Here is a 27,790-nt window from a genome sequence, read left to right on the forward strand (position 1 = left end):
GTGCTTTATGATGAAGTTGTGTTAGTAGTCCTTCCTTCCATTGGCCAGAAAAGAGTCACATGGTACCAACTAGCTGCAAGGGAGGCTGGAAATGCAGTTCTTAGAAGCTAAAGGAACAAATGACCTAATTTAGTGAATATACAGCTTTGTCATAGAGACAAAGCCCTTGAGGAATGCAAAAGAGGGGCTCTGGTTGTCTTGGGGATGGCAGAAATAAGCTGAAATGTTAATAGTTCTCTCTCTCTCTCTCTCTCTCTCTCTCTCTCTCTCTCTCTCTCTCTTTAAGATAGGGTTTTTCTGTGTAGCCCTGGTTGTCCTGAAACTCCCTCTGTAGACCAGGCCTTGAACTGGTAGCAAGGTGGATAGATCCTATGTCATGCCTCCATCCCTGCACCTTAAGAAGCAAGCTCTGTTCCAGGCTGTTAAGGAAGTCCATCCAGAGAAGGGATGGGGGCAGGTCATTGCCGAGTCTGAATAAACACTGGGCAGGGCACCCATGCTTTCTCAAACCAAGCATTGATGTCATCATTCATACCCATTTTATAGACCACCAGACAACCACTAAGTCTCTCATGGGAGGGGTTTTGTATCAAATTAAAAAATGAGTATTGGGCTATATAATGTTTTTTATTAATGCTAAGATTATCATGATGGTATTATTTAATCTGCTATTACAAATAATAAGACACAGATCCCTGTTAGATTTATAGTTGCCTTATTCACCTTGGGCTGGGCAGATGGTTCACTTACACTGTCTCAATATCCTCACCATCCATCTCCCAGCCCCCATCCAGTGCCATCCTCCATAACCGTCCTATCTTCCAACCATAATTTTATAAATACTTGTTTTTATTCTTCATCTGGACCTTTTCACGCCATTATTGGGGTCTTTTCTCTTTGCCCACATGGTTCCTTCTTCACCTTATCTGTTGTGGTGTCCTTCTTCTCCTCTCTTCCCGTCCATCTTGTGATTCTTGTGATTCTTCCATCCTCAAAAGCCCAGGAACCTAGCCACGCCTACCCCATTCTGCCCTGCCCAGGTATAAGCCATTTAATGAACCAATCAGGTACAATGTTTTATGCAGGTCTACAAAAGCAGTGATGGTGTTTCTGGCAGCAGTAACCAGATCTTGAGTGCCAATAATTAGCATTAGACCAACCTCCAACAGAGAGCGGCTCAGTGCATTCCAGTCCAGGAACTGGATTGCCGGCACCCTATGATGCTGCCTTCTCCTCACATATGTGGTCCTTAGTTCATTTCCCAAATGAGACCGAAGTGCATGAAGCTTCCCCTGTACTGTTGGACTGACAGTGTCAGAAAGTGCCAGGCTGGGGTTGGAACCCAATGCCAAGGACTCCGTTCTCTGGCTGTCACTGATGGGCTGGTGTGGAGAGTGTGGCAGGCCCAGCCTCCTTGGGTTCTGCTTGAGTACCCTCTCCTCTGTGAGTTTTGCCAGATAGGTTCTGATGCCCACAGAGCTAATCAACAAGGTAGCTGACCTAACTCACTGTACCAGCCTTACGTCGGGTACCAGTGTGTGGGTGTACACACTCACATGCAGGCAGGGTCAGCTAGGAAGGGGACGTGATCTTTGTTGCAAACATTTTGGTGGCTGGGTGGATGGATCATCAGTAAAGTGCTTGATGCACAGACATCAGGGCTCTGGAACAGGTTCAGAACCCTCTCCATGGGGAGGGCAGGCGTGATGCACACATGTAAACCCCAGTGCAGGAAGGTAGATCCCCAGAGATCTCAGCCAGTCAAGATTAATTGATGAGCTTCAAGGAGAGACTCTGCCTTGATATATAAGGTGGACAACCACTGAGAAAGATTACCCATGCTGCCTTCTGCCCCCTGCCCCGTGCGCATGTACACTTTCACACAGACAGACAGACTTGTGTACATATGTGCACAGGACACCCTGTGAAGCTCTTGGTGGGTAACTAGAGCTGCTGTGAGTTCATGCGGGCAGCACCCATGCCCTGTCCAGAAGACAGCATTTCACAGCTCTCCTCCCTGGCCTCCAGCTCTTACAATCTTGCTGTTCCTTCTTCTGCAGTGCTCCCTGAGTCTTGGAGGGGATGGAATAGATGTCCAGTTTCTTCTTGAAGAGGGTGATTTAGCCATCCTGTTTAGAGCTGAGTATTTGAAATCACATATGCTCAGCACTTTGACCATTTCTGAACCTCTACATTAGTCACTGCCTTCTGCAAACAGAAGTTTCTCTGGCCAAGGCTGAGGGCAGCACAGATGTACAGGTACAAATAGTAATACTGAGAAGCCGGCTTGATACAGTGTCCATTTAGCAAAACAACAATGTTGGTTTTCCCCCAGGGCCTCTGAGCACCCCAGTCATGGGCTTTAGCCTGTATTTCCAGGACCAGGCATGGATTTCCTCCTATGTGGTGAGCCTTGAATCTCTCTGAACAGTTGGTTACTTCCACATCAGTCAGGCCGCTATTGAACCACGGGGCACATCTTGCCGGCAGGTCAGTGCTGTAGTTCTCAGGGTTCAAGGCCAAGCTAAAACTGACAACCTTTCTCCTCCAGAAGCCTACATTTGGGTGTTGACCTTGAACCTCTGCCTCAGCAGGCTGAGTAGTTGGGATGAGAAACCTAAGCTGCACAACTTTGACAACTTCAAGCAGCTGCGAATACTTTCTTTCAGGGTCAATGAGACCACTCCAGTTTGGTCCCTGTTACTGTATCACACACAATAGGAAGGACTCAAAATTGAGGTGCATTTGTGTGAAGAGAAACCCCTCAAGGTCTGGTTCTTCCTGGGTCTGTTTCTGCTGGTGACCCTGGGCACTTGTGAAAAGCTAGCCCTCTGTTATAACCGCCATAAGTGGATTCCACACACAGGACTCCCAAAGGAGAAAACAGTTCACTGATACTTGAGTCCAGTTGCAACCATTTGGGAGGAGGGTGAATGAGGATGAACTTATTTGCATTTTGCCCTCCCTTCTTGGTTGAGAAAATTTGCAGTTATTTATTTTTATTTTTTATGTTTATAGGTGTTTTGTCTGCACATCATTTGCACGCCTGTGGACACCAGAAAAGGGTATCAGACCCCTTGGGACTAGAATCCAGATAGTTGTGAGCTGCCATGTGGCTGCTAGGAATTGAACCCGGGTCTTCTGGGTTCTTAACCACTAAGCTATCTCTCCAGACTGAAATTTTGCATTTTGGAAGTGACTGGGGATACCAAGCCTTTTTGGTCAGGAGGAATGGTTCAGGAGCAAAGCCATCTTCTGGCTCCTGTGCGATAGTAGACTGTTCCCCTGGCTCTTGGAGAGCAAATCTGCCATTATAGTTCAGTGGAATGGCTGGCTGGGGACTCCGGACTGGATCTAAGCCCTGCCGGCATCGGTGGGATAATAGTCCACACCTACATGAACCCCAAGGTCCCGCTTCACTCTCTGCGGCTACACCTCGGTGTGAAACTCACACTCACCCATTTTCCACAAGTGGGAACAGACTGTAGATGCTGAGTCTAAGCTTCCTAAACTTGTCTATTCTCAGAATCGTGTGTGTGTGTGTGTGTGTGTGTGTGTGTGTGTGTGTGTGCTGGGGGGAATCTTGGGAGGGACCTGCCATGAGATACACAGGCCAGAGAAAGAGGGAGGAAGAGAGAGGAGGAGGGAGAGGGAGCCAGGGAGCACTCTGTCCTCAGCTGCCCCTAGCCCTCGCCTCCTCCCATTTCTTGGCCTCTCAGCATCTCTGTCACATCTAGAGTCAGATCTAATGTGTCCTCGTACCCCAGAGGAGTGCACAGTCTGATGGGGGGCAGGTGTCTTAGTCATTTCCCATTCAGGAGGACACAGCCTTCCCGAGGGCTCCTTGTGTCAGGAAGTCAGTCCTCCTGTTCCCACTACTTTACAATGTCTCCTCCAGGAAGCCCCAAAGTCCCCACCAGAGCCACTCTCTGCTCCACTGGGTCTGCACAGCCCTGTCTTCCCAAACACTCTCCGGGGCCGGGCCCCTCAGCAGTCAGTGGTGGGGCAATGGCTTCACTTCCTGTGGGTCTCTCCATAACTGGAAAGACTGTGAGGCCTATTCCCGAGTGCTCAGGTCTATAGTTGTGCATGGGCTCAGCCTGTACACCAGGCTTAGCTGTCTCACCCTCTGAACCTCAGCTTCCTTGTTGATTGCACAATGACCTGTTTCTACAATGGCCTGGAGATCTAGAGAGATGACTCACAACATCCATTCCATTTCATATGTTATTAGTGTGCCTGTGTGTGTTTGGGTGCATGTGCCATGTCTTGGCATGCATGTGAGGGTCAGAGAACAACTTTCAGAATTTCTCTTTCCGCTATAGGTTCTGGGGAATGAACTAAGACTGTCAGGCTCACGTGGCAAGCCTCTACCTGTAAGGCATCTCCCTGGCCCTTCTCACCATGTGTAAGTGTGGATGGTGCGTGTGCATGCTGGAATGTGTGTGCACATGTGTGCATGCGGAGGCACAGGACTGGCATCAGAAGTCTTCCCTGACTGCTATCTACCTTCTTAGTCTTGGCAGGGTCTCTCATGGGCACCCAGTGCTTGGGGTCTGGCTAGTCGAGTTGGCCAGCTTGCTCTAGGGATCCTTGTCTCTGTCACACCCACCTGCCTGGCATTTACATGCAGGAAGGATTTGGACTCCAGCCTTCACACTCGCACCCGTGCTCTGGCCACACCCACCTTCCCATCCTCCTGACAAGTGACCAGCAGCACCAGCTAAGCTGAACTAATGTCAGCCATTCCTAGGCCCTCCTCTACCAAATAGCTTCTCCCTCACTGAATGTGAGGGGAAGAGGAATACTCAGTTTCCCACCAGCTCTCCCCCAAGCCACCAGCTCCCACACAGTAAAGGAAACCGAGGCCCGGAGAAGGAAAGGAGCTTGCTTGAGGCTACACAGTGTGATCCCACAGGGACCCTAGGCCCCCTAAGTCTCAAAGCAGCGCTCAGCACTCCCCTTTCAGGGTCAGTCTGCTGCTCAGGCCCCAGAGCCCCAGGCTGACTCATCCAGCTGTCCTCTCCCTTGCCCAGTGTTTAGGAGACAGCTGTCCTGGCTGATGAGCTGCTGAGCATTCTGAAGGTCCCCAAGATGGCCTGGTGATGAGTCAGGATTTGCAGTTAGCAGCAAGTCACAGAAACCCGGCCATGGTGGCTTAAACAGGAAGCACGGGGCCTTGCAGGAGGCAGGCAGAGCTGGGCAGCCTCTCCAGACGCCTTCTGGTTTCTCCAGCCTGCGGCTCTCATTCTCAGCACAAAGCTTTACCTCCACCAGACAGAAACACTGGGGAAGGAGGGAGGAAAAAAAAAGACCCCTTACAGGTTTGTGTATATGTGTAAGTGTATGTGTGCATGTCCATGCTTGCATGTGTGTCTTAACCAGAAAAACATTTGATGTCTGAGCATTTACAACAGTGATTTCCTCTCATGGTCAGATTTTCACCAAGAGGCCTGTCTAGCTGCAAAGGAGTCTGGGAGGTGAATATTTTTAACTGGGTACATTATTTGGGAAAGGAAGTTGGGGATGGAACGACAGCCCAGCGGCAGGCCACAGCGTCCCTGCCCCCGTGTCAGTGGTCCTGGCCTCTTGCCTTGGAGCCTATTATCTGGGACGTAAGCGGGAAGTCCCTGGCCAGTCCTTACTGTCCTGCAGCGGCTCAGAGGCAGTGTCTGCACGGCACAGGCCTCGGGTCCGTGGGCCGCTCAGCGTCTGTGGGGACTTGGGAGGTGTTTCTAAGTCTTAGCATTTCCCAGGTACTTACCATAAGCCCGTGGGACTTCTGGTGACCTGCACAGGACTCTCAGCCATAGCTGGGCTTGGGTGAGCATGACTAGTTCCTCCTTGGGGGGGTTCCAAGCCTCTTTCTGTCTTGTGAGGTTCATATGCACGTAGCCTAGTCCTCCGTGCGTTTTCAGTCCCTTGCAGCTCCTCCGCGGAGACGTTGGTGTTGCCTTGCTGAGGACCTGGCCATTCTCCAGTGCCCTGTGCATTCTGTCCGTGTCCTGGCTGCGTACAGACAGCCTGGCAGCCCTGAGGACAGCTGGTCCAACCCACAGCCAACAGGCAAACACTCTGCATCATTTGCCTAAGGCCCCAGAGGTTTCAAGTGGAGGAGCCAGGACTTGAACCCTTGCTTGTCCATTTCCATAATAATGACCACTGCCCAGTCCAAAGGATACCACTTTTCCTTTACAGGTTAGTGCCCACTCACTCGCTGGGCTTCTGGCTGTGTGAAAACCTGGGGACCTCAGAGGCACGGCGGCCAATTGGCTAGGGAAAGGGCAGGAGTTGGCAGCAGGTGGTACCCAGCATCTTTCGGTAGAAGGCTGTCGCCTGGCTCAGGCCTGGGGACATTGGTGATTCTGTCTGGAGCCCCCGGGGTCCCTGGCTCCTCTGGCCCAGTACGGGTGCCTGTCAGAGCAATCTCCCCGCCTTGCTTGTGTGTGTGTGTGTGTGTGTGTGTGTGTGTGTCTGTATGAAACTGAGCTCAGCCAGCGTTTTCTGTGGGTCACCTCTGACATAGTGACTCAAGACCCCTTGGGGTGGCTCCCAGGGTCAGCTGCCTGCCTGAAGTACTGTGAAGAAAGGGCCTCCTTGGGCTGGGGGCTGCAGTGGACCCAAGAAGAGGGTGAGTGAGGGGGATAGGGTTTGTGGGAAGAGGCAAACCTGACCGACAAGTGGACAGTGGGAGTGCCCTGAGCTGGACACAGTACCAGCCGGAGCCCCCACAGCCACTCTCCTTTGCTGGGGGACGATTTTCCTGAGGGGACACATTTCTCTGCATTTTGTAGCAGGGGGTTGGGGGCAGGTTGGGAGGGAGGGATGAGTCTCCCTTTTAGTCGGACTTTATTTTTGCTTTGTTTTGTTTTGAGACAGAGTCTCCCCAAATAATTCTGCCTGGCCTAGAAGTCACTGTGTAGACCAGGCTGTCCTCAAACCTGCAGAGATGTGCCTTCCTCAACCTCCAGAGACTTGGGAGTTAAAGGTGTGTGCTACGCTGCCTGGCTAGATGGACACCGTGTGTGCAGCCTGTGTATACGCACTTTCACGGTTGCGCCTGTATGTATCGCAGAGGCCGTGTGAGAGGCATTCCTCAATTACTCACCGCTTTATTTTTGTGATTTTTAATTTAAACAGTTTATTTTTATTTACATCAGTGGATGTATAAATGATGTATGTGAGAGCATGGGCACATGTGTGCTAATGCACATTGCGGTCAGTGGGCACCTTTCCGGGCTCTATTCTCTCCTTCCACGATGGGCTCTAGGAACCAACGTCACTTTTACCTGCTGAGGCACCTTGCTGCCGAACCTTATGTCCTGAGACAGGACCTCTCGCTAAACTCAGAGCTCATCCATTCTCCTTGGCAGGCTGTCCTATGAGCCCTTGGGATCCACCGGTCCCCACCCTGCCCCTGCTGGGGTTCACAGACTCACACCAGCATGCCTGGGTTGTCATATGGGTGCTGGGAGTCCAACTCAGGCCCTCATGCTCGCAGGACGTGAGCTTTGCCAGCTCCAAACCAAGATCTTCCAGGCTGGGGAAATAGACAAGTCATTGCGTAAGTCCTGCCCCTCACGCATTCATCAGCATATCTGTGGCACCAGGCACTGCCTGTGGAACAGGGAGCAAGGAGACGGCTCTGCTCCCTCAGAGTCTGACATGGAGGGGAGTGACAAGTAGCGGCAGAGGCTGTCAGCCACCCAGCAAGTAAGTGTGGCAAGGTGCAGGAGGGGCTCCTGGAATCAGGGGTGCTGCCCATAGCTGCTTCTGCCTGGACACCAGAATGCAGACTGTGAGGGCCATTCTCCAGAGGGCGGCTTCAAGCCGGGGGAAAGGGCAGCATGATTCTAAGAGAATGGCATTGACCGTCCACAAATAAACTAACTCAGCAAACCTCTGTTGAGTCTACTGTGTGCACTGGGCCAGGGCTGCAGAGACAGGCCTTTCATCCTCTGCGAGGATCACATCTGGTGCAATGAGAAAAGGACGCGTATATGGAGGCAGCGTCAGGGAGTCATCAGGGAAGCAGTGAAAATGAGCAGGGGTGTGGGGTAGCGGGGTGCACCAGGACACAGGCCCTTCTGCAGATGAGGGCGTTTAGCTGAGACCGCACAGAGAAGGAGCTACAGACAGTGCAGAGACCCTGGGACAGGAATAAACGTAGAGAGCAGCCCTAAGGAGCGCAATAGGATGCGAGTTAGTAGCAGCCGCTCACGAAGGGCTGTGGACAGCTAGGATTGTTCACTGCAGATCAAGAATAAGCTGCTACAAATGGTACAGTCTACCTCAGGCCTGTCGGGCTGGTGGGATGGCTAGTAGATGTCGCCAGGCTTCCTGGCTCTGCCTTCTCTTCACATTGGCTACTTCCTGTCTCAGTATCATTGGTGCTCCTTCCGGCCTCATGTCCCTGTCCAGGCAAAAGCAAAAGCTGAAAGAGCAAAGGGTGCAAGGGGGTTTTCCTCCACCAGACACCATCTCTTCATTGAAACTGGGAGTTGCTGCTCAGAGGCTTCTGACTTGTCTCACTGGCTGAAAGTGGGTTCCATGGCTGCCACAGTCTATAGAAGATACTGGAGTAGAGGAGGGAAGGAAAAAAGGGCTTGGGATGGTTTTGTTGGCTCACAGTATTGGTCCCAGGCTTGCAAGGCCCATTGAGGAGAAGGCTTTGGTGAGGTCAAGGGTCAGAAAGGTAAGGCATGGGTAAGGATTTGGCTATAGAGGTGGGCTCCCTTGGGGACTCATCGGGACATGGCTTTTACAGGGGTGTGACAGGGTCAGGTGCAGATTTGTGCTAAAGCTCTGCTATTTAAGTCAAGTTCCTGTGACACATCACTGAGGAGGACCTGGTCCATGGGCACCTCAGGAACAAGCCAGGGGAGTCTTGAGGGCTCTAATCATCTTAAATTCCTAGAGAGGGCCCTCCAGTCTCGGTTGGCACCCAGCAATGGCCCACAGACGACTCGTGGCAGTTCTACAGTACAGCACCAGGGCAAAGATGGAAATGACTCACACCTCCTGCCTGCCCATTCACATCCATTACCTTCAGGACTGATCCAAACTGGCCCCCACCCTGAGTAGGTCTACAAGGCTCTTTGGAGCTTCCTGATGGAAGGTCAGCCTGGAGTTGGGACGGTGGCCACCTGAGCATGGCTGTATCCTGGCAGGCCTGACACCGGCACCGTACCCAGGGCTGTATGTCCAGCCCTTACTGGCCTGCACACTGACTGTCTGTTGGCTGAGCTGCATGCTCTTGGAGATGATGTGAGGGTCTTGGAGGTTCTATATGGTGAACTCCCTTTTCCTCCATAGGTTCGCCAGCCCCCAGCTGAGTGCTCCTGGACACTTAGCGCATTAGGCATGAGCTGTGTTTGCTGCCACACCCTCTCCTTATTAGGCACTGTGAGGTGTTTGAATAATATCTGCCCTTTGGGGAGCTCAGCCTCTGGGCCTGCCTTCTTGGGCCAACTTTCTCTGATGCCTTGTATGACTTTAGGCAACTCCCCTCTTCTCTCTGTGTCAACTTCAGTTTTATGATGCTAAAAATTCATGCGCGCAAAGTAGTCATTTACCACTGAGTTGTGTTCTCGCTCTCTCTCATTTTTGAGACAAGGCATTGCTGTGCTTCAATCTGTGGCTCCTCCTCCCTTGGCTTCCCGAGTTCTAGGATTATAGGCCTGTGCCCTTCTGTAGTTTTGACTGTGCGTCTGTGATTTATCTACTCGTAAATGTGTAATGTGTTAATGTGTGCAGGTGGAAACCAGAGGAGTGTCTTTCCTCAACACTCTCTATCTTTATTTTTAATTTTTTTAAACATGTGTTATTTCTTGTTTGTTTGTTTTGAGACAGGGTTTCTCTGTGTAGACCTGGGTGTCCTGGACTCACTTTGTAGACAAGGCTGGCCTCGAACTCACAGAGATCCATCTGCCTCTGCCTCCCGAGTTCTGGGATTAAAAGTGTGCACTACTATGCCCGGCTGACTTGTTAACCTTAAAACAAAAATGTGGAGTCTGCATGAATTTCTGCGCACCAGGGGACCAGGGGACCCACCGTGTGGGAAATGAACCTAGGTCCTCTGGAAGAACAGCAAGTGCTCCTAGCTACTGAGCCATCTCTTCAGCTGCTTTCTACCTTTAATCTTTGACGCTGGATCTGAAGCTCATCTGTTTGGGGAGGCTGTTGGCTAATGAGCCTCAGTGACTCTGGGTCTCCACAGTCCCCCTGTTGGAGTTACATCACCATGATGGCACACACACACACACACACTTATGGGAGGTGTGTGCTCGTCATGAAACATGTGTGTCAGAGGATACCTATGGGGATCAGTTCTCTCCTCTACCATGTGGAATCCGGGGATCAAACTCAGGCCATCAGGCTTGGTGAGAATTGTACTTGCTGCACCATTTTGCTTGAGAGTCACACAAGTAAAGTACCTTGGTTTTCTACCTGAATTCTGGTGATCCGAACTTAGATTCTCATGTTGCTTAACAGGTTCTTTACTGACTTGCTGTCCTCTCAGCCCTCACTGGGATTCTGAGTGTCTCTCAGAGTCCCACTTGCTGACAATTTCATCTCCATCCCTGGCACTATCAGGAAGTTCTGGGACCTTTAGGAGGTGGAGCCAGGGGAGAAGGGGATCATGGGAGCTCTGGATCTTCTTCTTTTCTCTTTGCTCTCTGCCTCTTTCAAGGTGTTTAGTATGGCTTTCATGTAGGGCCAAAGAACCTCGGACAAAACCTATAAAACTTTGTGGGAGGGCCAGAAAGATGGGTCAAGGGCCGGAGTTCCATCCCGGGTACTCACAGAAAGGTGGTAGGAGAGAACCCATTCTAGGAAGTTGTCTTCCAGCTTTCACACGTGACCCATGGCAAGTGTGCCTTCGAGAGCATGAGGGCTTGTGCACACACACACAGACACACACCACAAACACCGGCCCCCACAGCACACACACCACACACACTGTATACACATACGCATTTAGGGCCGGCAAGATGGCTCAGCAGGTAAAGGTGCTTGCTTTGCTGTCAAGCCCGGCCACCTGAGTTCCATCCCTGGAACCCACATGGTGGAAGAGGAGAACTCCAGGAGTTCCAGGCCATCTGTCTACTCCAGGTCTACCTTGGCTAGCAGAACGACCACCTTCCCCTGTGTCACCTCACTACTTCCCTTTGGACCCACACAGTATGGCAATGTGGCAGGGTAGCTGTTCCCAGCAGCTGAATGTGTAGCAAAGGGCTTTCCTCCTCTTCCCAGAGAGCAGGGCCTGCTCTGACACAGTAGGTGCCCCTCATCCTCACTGGGGAGGATGCTGGGAGAGGCGGCTCAGTGAAGGGTTCCAGCCACACTGAGAGCAGCCCCAGAGCCCAGGCTGCGCCCCTGGGCGAACTACAGTCCCCAGAAGTCCCCGAGGGTGCAGAGCATAGCACCTCGGGAGTTGTAGTTCTATGCCACTAGGGATGGGCGTGGCGGGGGCATGTGTGGCCTGTGCTTTCGCTGAGCGGCCAGGTACCCGGGAGTCGGTCCCCTGGGATGCTCACATCTGTTGTCTCTAACAACTGACGCCGGTGACCTGGGGATCCTGGGCAACTCCCAGACTCTAATATTGCGGGTTTGGGGCCGTGGTCCCTTTAAGGGGCGAGGCTGGGAGTGTCCCACCCTTGACTGCTCCACCTCAGGGCGTGCCCACTTGGCGTGGCGCTTTGAAACCCTCGACTCACTGAGACCTATTCTGTGTCCTGGAGCCCCTAGCGCTGGTTGTCACTTGTGCATCTGGCCCTGTGGGGCGCAGGGCTTGAGATGAGGTTGGCAGGAGGGGACTGTAGAGGTCTAGCCGACCCCAATAGAACAGGGAGGTGGCCAAGCCTGCCTGAGGCTACTAGGAGCTAGCAGCCAGCCTGGGCTGGATGGGGGAGGTCGGGAGCAAGAGAGGGAAAGCGTGGGAGGCTCACGTGGAGGGCCGCCCTCAAGCTTTGGGGAAGCAGGAATCTTGCCAGTTGGAGCTGAGAGAGGACTGGGAAGGGCCCCTAAGCGGGAAGCCGCCTCGGCAAGGGAAGGCTATGCTGGAGTCCAGGTGACTGTGGGGGCTCCTCTTGACCAGGGGTCCGGTGGCACCTAAACCTAGCCTGGCACTGTGCCTCACAGCCTGCCTTGTTACTAGGGTAGGCGCTTCCCAGAGTAAGGTTGCTTGGAGGGCCACCGCTTGCCACCCTGGGCTTGTGGGAAGGTTGGAGATGAGGAGGTGGCTCAGCACTCCTGCCCCTTGCCGGGGAAACTGAGACCCTCGTGAATTTCTGCTGAGTGAGTCTCTCAGGGAGAAGCTCCCAGACAGACCCAGCTGTTAGGAATTTGACGTGAGAAATGGAGCGAGGGTCATTCTCCAACCTTCCCTCATCCCCAGATGTGACAGGCACAGAGGCAGTCAGGTCAGAGGCCCAGAATGGGAACCTTTAGATTGAAAACTGGGCTCTGACTGGGTTGGCTGCATTGGGTGTTGCTGCTCTGGCCCTGCAGGCTGCGCATCAGAAAGACATGCTGGTTGGTCCTGGCCTTCCCCTACAGAGCAAGAAGCCTGGGCCTCAAGCCTCCGAAAATCTTCCACACGTCCGACTCTGCCTGGAACTCAGGCTTCCTCTCTGTCCCTTCATGCCCTGGAATTCTCATGTTCTGGCTTTTTTTTTTTTTTTTGCTTTTTCAAGGCAGGGTTTCTTTGTGTAGCCCTGGCTGTCCTGGAATTCACTTTGTAGACCAGGCTGGCCTTGAACTCACACAGAGATTTACCTGCCTCTGCTTTCTGAGTGCTAGGATTAAAGGCACCACACTGTCTGGTTCATCAAAAAATTATATATATGAAGTGTGTGTGTGTGTGTGTGTGTGTGTGTGTGTGTGTGTAGATGTAAATGCTGATCCCTGCAGAATCTGAAAGTGGAGTCAGACTCCCTGGAGCTGGAGTTAATGGGTAGATGTGTCATGAGCTGCCCAATGTGGGTGCTGGGAACCAAACTGGGCTTCTCTGCAAGAGCTGCAAAAAGCTCTTAACCACTGAGCCATCTCTCTGCCTCTCACCTGAACTCCGGAGAAAGCCCAGCGGAGATGAAGCGCCCCTCAGTCCTGTGCCTGCCCTGGTGAGTGGAGAACCATATTGGTGTGACCTCATGCCCTAGATGAAGGGCCTGGACCCTTTATGGTTTGTCTTTGGTTAATTCAAAAACCAAAAACCAAACCAACCAACCAAACAAACAAAACCCTCAAAAACCAAAACAAAAAAACAAACACTCTTCTATTAAAACGCAGGCCACACCATAGCAAGGCTGGTGTTACTTCTGCATGAGGGTGCTGAGTCTCAGAGAAGGTGGAGGCTACCGAGGCCACCATCTCATGGGGGGGGGGGGGTTGTGGCACACCTGACAGGGACAGAACGGATAGGGCTGAGTGGCCCAGGGGAGGGTGGGAGTGATGCTGTTTCTTTCTTTTTTTTTCTTTTTTTATTGAAACCTCTTCCCCACTGCAGCCAGCCTGAGGACCTGGCACCATCTCTACTGCCTGTCACCCCTTTGCTTTGGTTTCAGAGCTGCCGTTATAGAAGGAGGATTGGCCAGCTGCTGGCTGCCCTGCTAGTCACCCTTGGAGGCCAGAGGCCGACTCCTGCCCTGACCTCACACAAGGAGCCCCAGGAAAGCCGGCAGGCAGCACTGACTCTGAAGCTGTTCTGCTTGAGCCAGGCTCCCGGGCAGGCCCCAGCCCAGCCCCGAGTGGATGACATTGGCAGAGTCTTTTCTCTGACCCCCAGATACTTGTTGGTGAGTGAGGGCTGAGTCAGCCTCTGCTGCAGGCTGCTTGTAGGGCACAGGGCTTCTGTGCAGGGCGGCTGCTGTTATCACCTGTGAGGTGGTGAGCTGCCCTTCCATCCAGGACTGCAGAGCTGGGGTCTGCGGTGTGCATGGGTGCGGGGCAACTGGTAGGCCTTCCCCTCAGGAGAAGGTCAGGGGCATGTGGACATTTGGACGGACGGGCCCTTGGTTCTGTGCTCAGTCTCTGTTCCCCCTGGGGCCCTCTTGACCCGAGGGTGGCCAGAGGCCGAGTGCCCTGCAGGCTTGTCTCATGGGATGTGTCCTGCCTGTTTTCTCTTTGGGGATGGATTCCTAGAAGGATTCCTGTCTCGTTTACGCCCTGGCTAAAGCAATGGCGGTGCTATCCTCTAGACCCGGCTTACTGACTCACCAGTCAGGCCAGAACCCTCCTGTGCCCCCAGGGACCTGGATCTTGGGCCCCCAAGTCTTTCTTTAGGAATGAGTAGGACTCTGGTGAAAGGGGCTTGGGAGCCAGTGCTCTGCCCCCACGCAGGCCCGTGGCAGGAACTTCCTCCTTGTCAGGTGTGCCACAACCCCCCCCCCATGAGATGGCGGCCTCGGTAGCCTCCACCTTCTCTGAGACTCAGCACCCTCATGCAGAAGTAACACCAGCCTTGCTATGGTGTGGCCTGCGTTTTAATAGAAGAGTGTTTGTTTTTTTGTTTTGGTTTTTGAGGGTTTTGTTTGTTTGGTTGGTTGGTTTGGTTTTTGGTTTTTGAATTAACCAAAGACAAACCATAAAGGGTCCAGGCCCTTCATCTAGGGCATGAGGTCACACCAATATGGTTCTCCACTCACCAGGGCAGGCACAGGACTGAGGGGCGCTTCATCTCCGCTGGGCTTTCTCCGGAGTTCAGAAGGTAAGAGGCAGAGAGATGGCTCAGTGGTTAAGAGCTTTTTGCAGCTCTTGCAGAGAAGCCCAGTTTGGTTCCCAGCACCCACATTGGGCAGCTCATGACACATCTACCCGTTAACTCCAGCTCCAGGGAGTCTGACTCCACTTTCAGATTCTGCAGGGATCAGCATTTACATCTACACACACACACACACACACACACTTCATATATATAATTTTTTGATGAACTTGCCATTCTCCTGGGTCCAGCCTTTCCTGAGGCAGTCTGCCCTTTCTTGCTGGGGACAGTTTAGATTTAAGCTTCTGACTAACACAGAAGTCATACCTCCCCACTTGGTCCATCTGTCCTGACTAAGCATGGCTCTGTGTTGGCTGCCATCTGCAAACTGTCCCTGGTCTAGAACAGCTGAGGTGAGCCTGGCGACTGGAATGTAAGTGGCTGTTTGGGCACAGGGGCTGCAGGTGGCCTTTCTGGAGGCAGTGACCTTTGGGGCATCTTACGGCACAGGCAGGTTTTTGGGCTTGAGAATCAGGGAGAGGACCCTTGTGAGGAAGAAGAGTGAGTAAGCAAGATACGTGGAAAAGCTGGGAGGTGAGGCTGGGGTTCGGTGGACTTCTGGGTCAGAGCCCTTAGTGTGAGCAAGCCACACACGCAGTGGCGCTTGCACTGTTTGCCTGCAATGCTTGTTTCCCCACGACACCCCTCCGCCTGCAGGACAAGCCTAGGGATCACCCCCTTGTGTAGAAGGTGAAAATGGAGAGGCCTCCGTCCAGGCTTTATTTATTTCCACATTTATGTTTGTGCATGTGCACGGGCAGGCACAGGCCATGGCACGTTGGTGGAGGTCAGAGGACACCCCGTGTGAGTCTGTCTTCTCTTTTCACCATGTGGATTTGGGGAACTCAGGTGGTCATGCTTGACAGCAAGTGTCTTTCCCTGGCGAGCCACCTTGCTCGCCCACCACGGTACCACGGCTTTGCAGATGGTGGGTGGTCCAGCTCTGCCCACCACGCTGAGATCTCAGCCTTGTAGGCATATGCAGGCTCCGGGGCAACCCTGTATCTCCACCTTTGGGGGAGAAGGGAGTTGCTGGAGGATGCACCACGGTTGGGACGAGGTCACAGGCAGGCTGGCAGCGTCGGGAGCGGCACAGCCCTGAAAGCGACTCCCATTTCTCTGTCTTCTCCTACATCCTGCCTTCACTCCTAGAGCCATGGGGATGGGGAGGGTATGTTGGCCTGAGTGCCTCTGTTGTGAAACAGTCTCCAGTGGCTCCCTATTGCTTTCAGGTAAAGCCTGAACACTCTGCTGTGGCCCCACACCTCTGGGCCTCTGGAAGCAGAGCCTGCTTTCAAGCTTCCTTCTTCTTATCCAGCAGTCTGTCTAGCCATGCTCCCTCCCAGGCTCCTCCCACACCTGTGCTCATAGCACTTTCTCCATGTAGTTTCTTGGTGATGTTCCTCTTTCACCTGACCTTGAGCCTCTGGGGGTGGGGTGTTTGAAGAGTTCCCTTGGTGTGGTTGGGATGCCCACCCCAGTTTGTCTGGGTTCTGAAGAGGTGCCCTCATCATTGCAGACACCACCTTCATTTCCTGGGCACTGGTTAGGAAAACGAGGACAAAGAGACACCCCAGGATGTGGCTCCCCTTCCTATCAAGACAGGGATGACTCTCTGGGCCCATGGCCACTGCTTCAGTTTCTGCCCTGACTTCTCTCAGCAATGGCCCGTGATATGGAACTGTAAGCTGAAATAAAACCACTTCCTCCCCAAGATGCTTTTGGTTATGATATTTTATCTCAGACCTGGCTGTTCTGTAGACCAGGCTTTCACTCACAAGGATCTGCCTGTCTCTGCCTCCTGAGTGCTGGGATTTAAGGTGCGTGCCTCGGGTTGACTTTTTAAAGTCACTTGGCAGGGGAATACTCAGCCCTCTGTGGGCAGTGCTGTTCCCTAGACAGAGGGTCCTATAGGAAAGCAGAGAAATCCAGCTGAACAGAACAAGTGAGCAAGCAAGCATGCATGCATCCATTTCTCTCTGCCCTGCACTGCGGATGCAATTTAACCAGCTGTTTGACTGTTTGAAGCAGGCTTTTCGTCAGGGAATTTTATCACAGCAACAGAATTGAAGCTAGGGAACCCCCCCCAGGGGGGGCTCTCCTTTCAAGGAGCCCATGGCTGAGTTGCTCCTCCCCTGATCCACTAACGTGTGCGTGGCTGCAGCATGGAGGTGAGCCGGTGCTGAGAGAGTCCAGAGAGGAGTGACCTGTCTGCACACCACGTGGTTCTTCCTGATCAGCTGGCTGTTTTTTCTTCCGGAGAGGAAGCTCAGGTCCCTGGCAATGTGTGACTTGAGTTCTGGGTTACAAAGAGGCTCAGAAGGGCCCTGCTGGGAAGAGCTAGAATCTTGGCACTTTCGGGGTCACTCCTGCAGTCTGGGTCAAAAGGGCCGGTACCTGCCTGCAGATGTGGAGCAGCAGACTTGACCATCTCAGAGCCCTGCAGATTTCCTGATCCCAGGCACAGGTTTGCTTCATCTTCATCTTGGCTCAGGTGGGGATTTCATGCAGGACTCTGCGGGCTCAGACACATCATCCCACAAAGGGTACTCTCCCTCTCCAGCTGCTGCTTTCCTTCAGCCTGGCTTGCTGGGAGTCTGGGCCTTCCTTGCTGTTGTCTCCAGGGTCAGCATCCTCGGTGGGCCCGACACCCCTCTCCATTTCCTCAGACCTTTGTGCGAGTTCTTGGTTGTGCACTCAGCTGAGGTCCCCTGCTCCTCAAGGCCCTTCAGAAGCAAGCCCTCGGACAGTCAGATGGCTCAGCGGGTAAAGGACAGAAGGACAGAACTGACCCTGGCAGCTTGTCCTCCGCGTGTGCACAGTGGCTGGCGTGTGCCCCCAAAACAAACCAATTAACTAATTAACAATAAATAAGTCCTATTTATTTGGAGTGTGTGTGCACAAGTGCAGATGCACAATCAGAGGTCAGGACGACTCGTTGAGCCTCAGCTCACCGATTGGCTACATGGGCTGCCAGTGAGCTGCAGGGACCCTCTACCTACACCTCCCAGTGCTGGCTTACAGATGCCACCACCACAGCTGCTCTTTCTTTCTTTCTTTCTTTCTTTCTTTCTTTCTTTCTTTCTTTCTTTCTTTCTTTCTTTCTTTCTTCCTTCCTTCCTTCCTTCCTTCCTTCCTTCCTTTCTCTCTCTCTCTCTCTCTCTCTCTCTCTCTCTCTCTCTCTCTTCTTCTTTCCTTTCTTCCTTTTTTTTCTCTGTGTAGCCTTGGCTGTCCTGGACTCTCTTTGTAGACCAGGCTGTCCACCGACTCACAGAGATCCGCCTGCCTCTGCCTCCCTGAGTGCTGGGGTTACAGGCGTGCACCACCGTGGCCTGGTTGCATCCTGCTCTTTCTGTGAGCGCTGGGGACCTGGGCTTGGGTCCTCCTGCTCTTGTGGCAGGCCCCCCACTCTGTGTAATCCCCCAGGCCAGGTGTCACTTTCCTCCCTCAATGTTATAATTTTTTTTTTCTAAAAATAAAAAAAGGAAACATAAGTTTACTTGAGATAAAGTGGACAGTAGATTCTAAGTGCACACTTTAAGAATGAGCTGATTATCTTTAAAATTTTATTTTTAAATTAAGTTAAATTTCATTTTTGTATTTTCTAGACAGGGTTTCTCTGTGTAGCCTTGGTTGTCATGGAGCTCTCTTTGTAGATCAGGCTGGCCTCAAACTCAGCAATCCTCCTGCCAAAGGTGTGTGCCAGCACTCCCAAACAATGAACTCATGACTTATTGGGCATTTATTATGTGTCTGCTGTGTACCTTGTGATCAGTGGAAAAAGCAACTTTGGCGTGTCTACTGGGTTAGAACCTCAGTGCCAGTCCTCCGGAGCCACCCGTGTCCCTGTGAAGCATGACCTCTTATGGATGTGTGGGAGGTTGTTCACGAGCCTCTCCACCCCACCCCACCTCTGCCCCTCGTATTAGAAATAGTCTTGCTATGTAGCTCCAGCTGGTTTTGGGCTTTGCGTACTCTCTCTGCAGCCTCACATCTGGTACTGGGATGGCAAATGTGTGCCAGTGTCCAGCTCCATCCTGGGCTGTGTACCACACTCTTCGCAGTTACCTGCAGTGACTCCTGCTGGAGCAGGCAGGCCCTGTCCTTGCCCCACTGCATTGTGGGTCTGGAGTCATGGTAACTGAGAGCACTCAAGGCCAGGATGAAGGATAGACTGAGCTTCTGCCACACGCTCCCAGGTGAGCTGATGAGTCCAAAGGAGAGACCCTGAGCTGGCCTGAACCTGCTCAAGGGGTCTGGAGTTAGCAGAGCACCTCTCGGGACAGAGCAGTGTCGTGTCCACAGGGAGAGGAGAGCGTGGGAAGCCCTTGGGCTGGTGGGGCTGTTTATTCCACAGCGTTAGCCAAAACCTGACTAAGCCACACAGAGGCCAGCAGCGCTCTTCACACAAGCCTGTCTGGGCCACATGCTTTAAAACGAACATTTGATACACAGCCCCGTCTGGAGTATGAGTTCCAGGACGGAGACCCCTCCACGCGGAAGCCCCAAAGCCCCTTCCTGCCGTCCTGCACTTGCTCAGTCTCTGCTTGGCTTCCTCTGACGAGGGGGAGCTCTCTGCTACACAAGTGAGCTGGCTTGGTTCCAGAATCTTCCCTCGTGCAGAGTAAGATGCTCTTTGGTCCAGTGCAGGATGGCTCTCTTGAGTGGAGCTAGACATTCTTTTTTAATTTTCATTCTAATGTGTGTGTGTGTGTTGTGTGTGTGTGTGCTGTGTGTGTGTTGTATGTGTATGTGTGTGTACTGTGTGTGCGTATGAGTATGTATGTGTGTGAGTGTGTGTGTGTTGTCTGTGTGTGCTGTGTGTGTACTGTGTGTGTGCTGTGTGTGTGTTGTGTGTGTGTGTGTACTGTGTGTGTGTATGAGTATGTATGTGTGTGTATGTGTTGTGTGTGTGTCTGCTGTGTGTGTGTGTGTGTGTACTGTGTGTGTGTATGAGTATGTATGTGTGTGTGTATGTGTTGTGTGTGTGTCTGCTATGTGTGTTGTGTGTGTATGTGTGTGTACTATGTGTGCGTATGAGTATGTATGTGTGTGTGCTGTGTGTATTGTATGTGTATGTGTGTGCGTATGAGTATGTATGTGTGTGTGCTGTGTGTATTGTATGTGTATGTGTGTGCGTATGAGTATGTATGTGTGTGTGAGTGTGTATGTGTTGTGTGTGTATATGTGTGTGTGTGTGTGTGTGTGTGGTATGCACACACATGCACATTTGGAGGCCCCAGGTTGATGTTAGGAGTCTTCTGCCATGGCTTTTGTGCTTTGTTCATTGAGGGAGGGTCTCTCAGTCAAACCCAGAGCCCTGGCAGTCCCGTCTTCACCTCTGCATGCTGGAATTACGGGCAGGCCGCTAGGCTCACCCAGCTTCTCCGTGGGTTTTGGAAATCCAAACTTTGATCCTGCATGGTGATCACTTTAAGCACCAAGTCATACCCTACTGCCTAGGAGTTCTTAACAACAGGGTATATGTACTCAGGAGTCAGAATTCTGGACTCTACGCTCACTGCTGTGTGGCCTTGGGCAAGCGTACTCACCTCTCTGAGCCTCAGTATCTTCTGTACTGAGCTGGGGAGATAATTAAAAAAAAAAATTCTGCCCCTAGGATGTTCCAAAGATGAATCTAGAGATATGCAGAGCGTCCAGAGGTGCGCGCTGGCACCAGGGTAACCCCGGATGGGCAAAGTCTTGCTGTGTGCACATCTTCTGGCACTTCCTATGGCTGTTCTCGGGACAGAGGATGGTGTTCAGCTGACGGTGAGCTCCCTGCTCCTACACCCATGCTGTACCACACCGGGGAGAGGGACTCTGGGGGTGCTTGTGTTTAGAGCTCAGTGTCTGTGTGTGTGTGGGTCAGATATGTGAGAGGAGTGCAGTGAGCTGCAGCGGCTCTAGAACAAGGAACCAGCACCCCTCCCTGACCCCAGCATTCTCCAACACCCCCTCCCCGGGGCTGGTGCTGGCGCTCTTAGCGGTACTGGTGCAGGGACTCAGGTCCAGAGCTGGAGCCTGGCTGGAGGAAGGGAAGGGACTCCCACCGAGCTTTTACCATGCGCAAGGTGGCTGCAGGACTGTGCATGTGCGACCCGCAGCCTCGCCCACCCACTCAGGTTCCCACTCCACAGAGCTGCGGTAGAGGCTCTGAGGTGGAAGAAGCAGGACCTGAACCCCAGCTCTACCAGACCCTGGCAGCGCGTCTGTTGCCAAGGAACGGGGCGAGTGCTGTGTGACCATCTGCGAGGGCAGCACACGGAAAACCGAATTGTCACTGCTTCCAGCATTAAAGGGGACAGAAGTGACAGGACCTGAGTCTGATGGGCGTGCGGTGCCTGGGGTCCAGGCCCTGGGGACCCCGCATCTGTCCCTTAGCCAGGTGCTCTGGGGTGGCGCTGGTGAGGTGAGCTCAGCTGGATGGCGGTCCACGGGGATTTGCCCACGCCTGCTTGGATTCCCAGCTCTGCCACTCACACGCGGTGGCACAGCAGGGTTGTCTACCCCCTCTATCTGGCCTCGGTTTCCCCTCCACAGAGGAGCTCAGCCGCGCCTTCCTGCCTCGCCTTTCCTCCCTGCTCAGCTATTTAAAGTGGCCATGGTTTGCCTTGTTCTTTTTAAAAGAAAAAAAAAAAAAAGAAGAAGAAGAAGAAGAAGCATTCCCATACTCAGCTGAGTTCCACAAGGCCAGCTGTCACCACTAAAAATGTCTGTCGTGAGACAGCCACCAGTGAGGAGGTAGGAGCAGGAAGGAGGCCTGGATGAGAACGAAGAGCTCTGCGGCTAGAATTAAAAAAAAAAAAAAAAAAGCACACAAACACACACGCACACACACAGACACACACACACAGACAACGCTCAAACACACACACCCCCCAGGACTAGGAAGTAAGAAGAACCTGGAGATGGAGGAAGCTGCCTTCTCCCCTTATCTGGTGGCCCGCTGGACCCTGTGATGACAGATGGGCAGAAGCTGAAGAACACAGAGTAACTCAGCTTTACTTCTGCCTCCTCCCTCTACACCCCCTTTTTACTGGGGAAACCCGGAGGAAGGGATTTGCCTGATCTCAGATCAAGGCTGTTTTTCCAGCCAGAGGTGGGAGCCAGGGAGAGAGGGGGGGGGGCTCGATGGAGAGAAACAGCTTGAAAAGGAGGCCTCATCACCCACTGCTTACAGATAGGGAAACTGAGGCTGACAGTGGGTCCCTGGCTAAAGCAGAAGGGGGATGCCAACCTGATATCACACACTCATTGGCTGGGGGATCAGGAGATTCCAGCCTTTCTTTCCTTGTCTGGGAAGTGGCAGTCACAGAAACTGTTCCTAAGGAGGCTGTGAGGGAGGCCTAGTCCCAGGCATCAGAACCAGAGGGCAAGGAAACTGGGAGAATGTGCTAGAAAATCCAGGGCTCCAGAAAGACAGGACCGTTAGACTCCAGGGCTTCTCGGGGTGGTGGGAACAGGGTCTGGAGAAACAAGCCACACACACACACACACATGCGCACACGCATGCGTGCACAAGACTGGGCATGCTGATGGGTGGGACCCTTGGGGATTGGGGGCTTCTGTAGCCCTGAACTGTTGGGAACTCTTCAGATATGGAGGGCAGGCAAGAAGAGGCAGATATGAAAGGCAGTTGTCTGGAAATGGAAAAGGAAGTTACATAATCCGTGTAGGAGTCCCAGAGAGGAATTGTGTGTGTCTAGAATCATGTCCTGCTGGGTGTGGTGGCTTGTGCCTACAGTGCCAGCATTCTGAGGCAGGGGCAGAAGGATTGCTGCAAGTCTGAGGCCAACCTGGTCTCTATGAGCGAGCTCCAGGCTAGACAGGGCTACAGAGTGAGAACCTTTCTAAAACAAAAACAAGACTCACAAAATTTGCTGCTGCTCTTCTTCTGGGCCCCATTTCTTTGCATTCATAGAAAGAGGCCCAAGAAAGTCATTTGTGCTTTAGCCATGATACCCCCTATCTGTGAGCTATGCTGTCTTTGCTCTCTTAGCTATGGCTAAATTTGGTCTGTAAATGTTAGAGGGAAAGTTCAGGAAATAGTCTGTAAGTTGGAACTTACAAGCCAACCGAGGGATTTGACCAAATCTGCTGTCCTCTTCCTGTTTCCCAGGACTTGAGTTACCGGGATGCCCGGAATGTCCATGATGTGTGCACAGCCTGTCTGCTGGTCCCTTGGCCTCCGGTGATGAGGCCCTCAGTGCGGTATTCCTGATGCCCTACAGTCCCAGGATGATGTTTCTGGCCACTTGGATACATCAGTGACAACTGCAAACCCGGATTTCATCACACACAAGGGTGTGTGAAACAGTAAGCAGGCACGCTGGAGACGCAGCTCGGTCTGTAAACTGCTGGCCTCATGAACGGGGGGACCCATGACCCACCCTTAGCGCCAGGGAAACGCTGGCACAGGAGGGCTGGAAAGATGCCTCAGCGGTTAAGAGCACCGGCTGCCCTTGCAGAGGACCCGGGTTCAGTTCCCAGCACCTGCACGGTGGCTCACGGCTGTCTCCTCCAGTCCCCTCTGTTGTCCTCTGAGGACACTGCATGCTAGATACTTATGTGCACACTCGTATACATGAAACGATGTTTTAAAACAAATGTTAGGCCTGGTGGTTTGCTCCTGCAATTCCAGCAACCGGGGAGGCTGAGACGGGAACATCCCACGGGGCCTGCTGAACGCCAAGGCTTGCTGAATTAATGAGCTTCAGCTCTAAAAAGAAAAAAAAAAAAAAAAAAAAAAAAGATGGAAAGTGTTTGAGAGAGGCACCTCTAGCCTCCACACACAAGCACGCACACCCGTCCGTGGGAGTCTTCGGACATTGTCCTGAGTGATCTGACTGCTTGCCCAGCCACTGCCACCGGGCGTGGGCGTCTACTGTGTGCTGGCTGCTCCTTGCTGGGGACTTTGGCCCCTCAAAGGAGCACATCCATCAAGTCAGAGGTCTCAGGCGTTCATTTCCTTGTTCTGTGCAGACGCTTGCTGAGCCCCTGTGGTGGACCAGCCTGGAGCAGATCAGAGAGGCAAGGTGGGCGGAGTGTCACGGCTTCTCTCTTCCCTCGGGGCTCAGGCTCCCTGACTCAGGGGCAGAATCTAGCGCTCAGCGTGGCCACGTTTTGATGGGAGGGGCACACGCTGCTCAGTTAAACATGCACTTCCTGTGAGAGCAGTGGGGCGGAGACTGGATGTTAAACCAAAGCAGACACATTAGAGCTCTCCTTGGAGGTGGCTTCAAAAATCCACTCCATCATTCTTCCTCTCCCTCCCCGTCCCCTCTCCTCCCTTATCTCCTTTTCTTTATTTTTTATCTACGCGTTCCTGTCGTGCAGAGGCCAGAGGTTGACAGTAGGTGTCTTCCTCAATCACTCTCCGCGATATTCTTTCAGACAGGGCCTCTCACTAGACCTGAAGCTCATTGATTCTGTACTGTTGGCCAGTTTGCTCCAGTGATGCTCCTGTCTCTGCCACAGCAGCCTCGGAGTTACAGGGCTGTGATACCACACCAGGCATTTTACTTGGTGCCTGGATTCGAACTCAGATGCTCACGCCTGTGCAGCAGGCTGTCTGCTGGCCAAGCCATCTCTCCAGTCCCCTTTCCTGTGTTTTTGGAGATAAGATGGGCATAGGTGCTTCCCCTGAAACTCACAGGGCTCCTGTGGCTTTCCAGGGACGTGCCACCATGCCGAGGGACAGTCATGGATCTCTGCGGTTTTGGGGCATTCATGCGCACAAACACGGGGAAGTTAAGAGGCCACGCATGGCCTCTTCCTGCAGTCTCTCATACAAGCCCCCACCCCAAGCTATCATCACTGTCCTTTCTTGGTGTGAACACGCCAATCACAAGTGCACCATTTCTAAGGCGTACCACCCTGTGCACTGAGGCCAGGCGGGGAGAAGGAGGCACGCAGGCAGGGAGGTGCGGGTGCCGCCCAGCACAGGATCGACAGGGCTGGGTGCTAGGAAAGTCAGCATCAAGCAGACTGACGAGATCGGACAGACTGTCAGAGGATGCCCTCGGATGCTGAAGAAGGGCAGGAGAGGACAGTCGCTGTGTCTTTCTTTTTTCTTAATATTAAAAAAAATATTTTTACTTTATGTGTATCAGTGTTTGACTGCATGTATGTCTGTGTGAGGGTGTGAGTCCCCTGGAACTGGAGTTACAGACAGTTGTGAGCTGCCATGTGGGTACTGGGAATTGAACCTGGGTCCTCTGGAAGAGCAGCCAGTGCTCTTACATGCTGCGCCACCTCTCCAGGGCCTGCTGTGCCTTTCTTGTAACATCAGTGGGCAGCACCTTGTGCAGTAAGGTCAGAGGTCTCGAAAGGCAGCAGCTGCAGAGGTGGGAGCGAAGCTCAGGGGTCTGCCCGGGGGCTTTAGCTTTGCACTATACTGCCTAGTTTTAGCAGCTTCACACAAGCTAGAGTGGTTTGGGAAGAGGGAACCTCCACGGAGAAAGTACCCCCACCACATTGGCCCTTGGTGCATTTTTTTGCTTGCGGATTGGTGTGGGAGGGCCCAGCCCACTATGGGTGGAGCCAGCCCTGGGCTGGTGGTCCTAGGTGCCAGAACAAAGCAGGCTGAACAATGAGGAGCAAGCCAGTGAGCAGCCCCACCCCCATGGCCTCTGCACCAGCTCCTGCCTCCTGCTTCCTGCCCTGTCTGAGTTCCAGCCTTGATTTAAGGAGCGGGTTTGGGACCCGTAAGCAGAAATAAACCCTTGTCTCCTAAGGTTGCTTTTTAACTGGGACAGGACTCCTTGCTCTCCGGCTTCACCGGGGGCTGCAGGGCCACCAGGAGAAAGAAAGAAGCATTTCCCAGGCCTCACAGCAGGGAAGGAGCGGAGCAGGACCTGGCACTACAGTTGTACACTGCAAGCTGGAGTCACTCCCTCAGAAGCACCTCTCAGACCAGCCTCGGGGTCTTTTGATCAAATGCAGCTTCCTGGGCCCAGGCAGAGCCTCTGGAGGAGGGGTCTGGGGAGATGCCCCACGTGCTAGCCCCACTGCCTCTCACCCTGGAGCATGGAATCTCAAGATGACAGGGATGAGAATCTGTCTAGTCACCTCATCGAAGCTGCGCCTATCTCCCTTCGGGCTAAGCCCAGCTCTGCCTGGCTGAGGTCTTGGAAGGCCCTCAAGATGTGAATTGCTAGAATGGGCTCTCTGCAGAACAGGGCCCTGGAGGGCGGTCCCCTGCAGCAGCTGAGCCTCCCTGGCCTCGGCAGAGGTGCATTGCACAGTGTCACCAGCAGCTATGTCCTGTCACTGTCACCCACCACACATCTTTCCTTTCAAGAGGAGGGTGTGTTCTGGCAGGCACAGCAGATGTGACAGGACACTGTCACCTCAGCCTGGCTTCTTGTTTCAGCTATAATGACACACACACTCTTGCCACATGCTGGGGTCACGGTCCTGTCTCCAGGTCCCCGCTTCTATCTGGGCCTGTTCTCCTTACCCCTTCTCCATCCCAAGTCTGCACAAAGTGTCTGACCCGGGCTGTGATTTAGTGGCCTCTGGAAGTCCTTGGGGCTGAGTGTCCCCAAGCTGGGTCCAGCTTACATACGTCTTGAATTCACTTCTCTCTGCTCCTTTTGCTCACCTGTGAAACAGAATCACAGCTGTGGTGTCAATCACAGGTATGGGGAGGAGGTCTCCAGCCTGTGGCTGCTGGCCCTGGTGGGGGCGGGCCCTGGCAGAGGTGCAGCCTCTGTCCTCTCAGGGGAGTCACGCCTGCTGTTGTGTGTTTATGATGACAAGTTCTCACCCAAATTTCTCCAGGCCTCATGTGCAGGCCCCACACTGAGTGTGAAAACCACACGTTCTGGACACAGCCCTGGTCCCCAGGCTAGTAGGCCAGACAGGACAGAGCCATTGCAGGGTGAGGTGGCCCCAGTGTCCCTTACCTTTCTTTGCAGAGCAGATGACTTTGGGCTGCTGGTAGGTAGGACAGGGTTGGCCTTATGCCTGTACCCGCTGTGGAAAGGGGCCTTGGCATGGGCTGTGCTGGACTAGGTATGAGGAAGAGGTGGGGGAGGCTCTGGGAAGGTGGGGCAGGGAGTGAACTGAGATTTGTGCCCAGGGGTATGTCCCAGGGAGCCAGGGAAGCTGTGTGAGGAGGGAGGGATCAGGTAGCTCAGCAGAGAGGGCAGCTGGTGTGGACCTGTGACCTACCTGGTGCTGGCCGTGTCCCCTCTAGGGAAATAGGGGGATAAGATGGTAGCCTTGTGCCTCTAGGGCAAGCATGCCTATGTCTGGCCCACCCTCCCTCGGTAGCCTTGGGACTTGGGTAGACTTTGAGGAGGCAGTGCAGGAAGAGGTCAGGGTGCCTGAGGGCCAAGCAGCCCCCTCCTGGTGCTCCCCTAAATCCCAAAATAAATGAGGCAGAATCCAAATCAGGTTCTCTTCATTGGGAGAAAGGGCTCATTTCAAATATTTGTAGCCGCTTAAACCGGGATGGAGCGAGATGAGGACTTAGAAGGATAATCGGGCCTTTTCTGAGTGGGGTTGGCTCAGCGCTTCTGACTGCTGAGCTGGAGCGGGGCACCAGCCTCCCCCTCCTCCGCACTGGACGTCCCCCCCCCCCCTCCTTCCAGCTCCCTCTTTAACTTTATTCATTAAATCTGCACACATTTGCTGGGAGTGTCACCCTGCCATGAACTCAGCTTGGGGGCACAGCAGTGAGGTGCCCCAAGCAGGACCTCACCTGTGCACTGGCCTGACCCTGCTCTCAGGTTGTGTGTGTGTGTGTGTGTGTGTGTGTGTGTGTGTTTAGGGTGTGCATGTGTATGCGTGTGGGCATGGGTGTGTAGATAGGGTGCGGGCACATGTCTGCACTTGCAAAGTAGAGGCCTGAGGTTGGTGTCAGCCCTCATTCTGGATCGCTGTCCCGCACTATTTACTGAGGAAGGGTCTGTGGTGACCCTGCTGGGATCTGGCAACCGTAGGGGCCACACACCTGGCAGGGGCTCTCACACCACAGCTCACTGCTGTGGCTGGGCTCCTCTGGCTGGCTAGCTT

At 53.2% G+C, this 27,790-nt stretch overlaps 2 long non-coding RNA genes across 3 annotated transcripts; both read left to right on the top strand.

Annotated features, from left to right (window-relative positions):
• Positions 1 to 2,247: 2,247 nt before the first annotated feature.
• On the top strand, positions 2,248 to 24,805 carry LOC132655869 (uncharacterized). Of its 2 annotated transcripts, none has more exons than XR_009593783.1 (3): positions 2,248 to 5,324; positions 20,385 to 20,536; positions 22,887 to 24,805. It is a non-coding gene; the product is annotated as an uncharacterized LOC132655869 (long non-coding RNA). The 2 variants fall into 2 exon arrangements; XR_009593784.1 differs by lacking the exon at positions 2,248 to 5,324 and adding an exon at positions 6,830 to 7,713.
• LOC132655868 (uncharacterized) lies at positions 11,524 to 16,478 on the top strand. Its single transcript, XR_009593782.1, has 2 exons — positions 11,524 to 12,073; positions 16,284 to 16,478. It is a non-coding gene; the product is annotated as an uncharacterized LOC132655868 (long non-coding RNA).
• Positions 24,806 to 27,790: the final 2,985 nt, after the last annotated feature.

This window comes from Meriones unguiculatus, chromosome 8 (genome assembly GCF_030254825.1).
Source record: "Meriones unguiculatus strain TT.TT164.6M chromosome 8, Bangor_MerUng_6.1, whole genome shotgun sequence".
NCBI classification, from domain to species: domain Eukaryota; kingdom Metazoa; phylum Chordata; class Mammalia; order Rodentia; family Muridae; genus Meriones; species Meriones unguiculatus.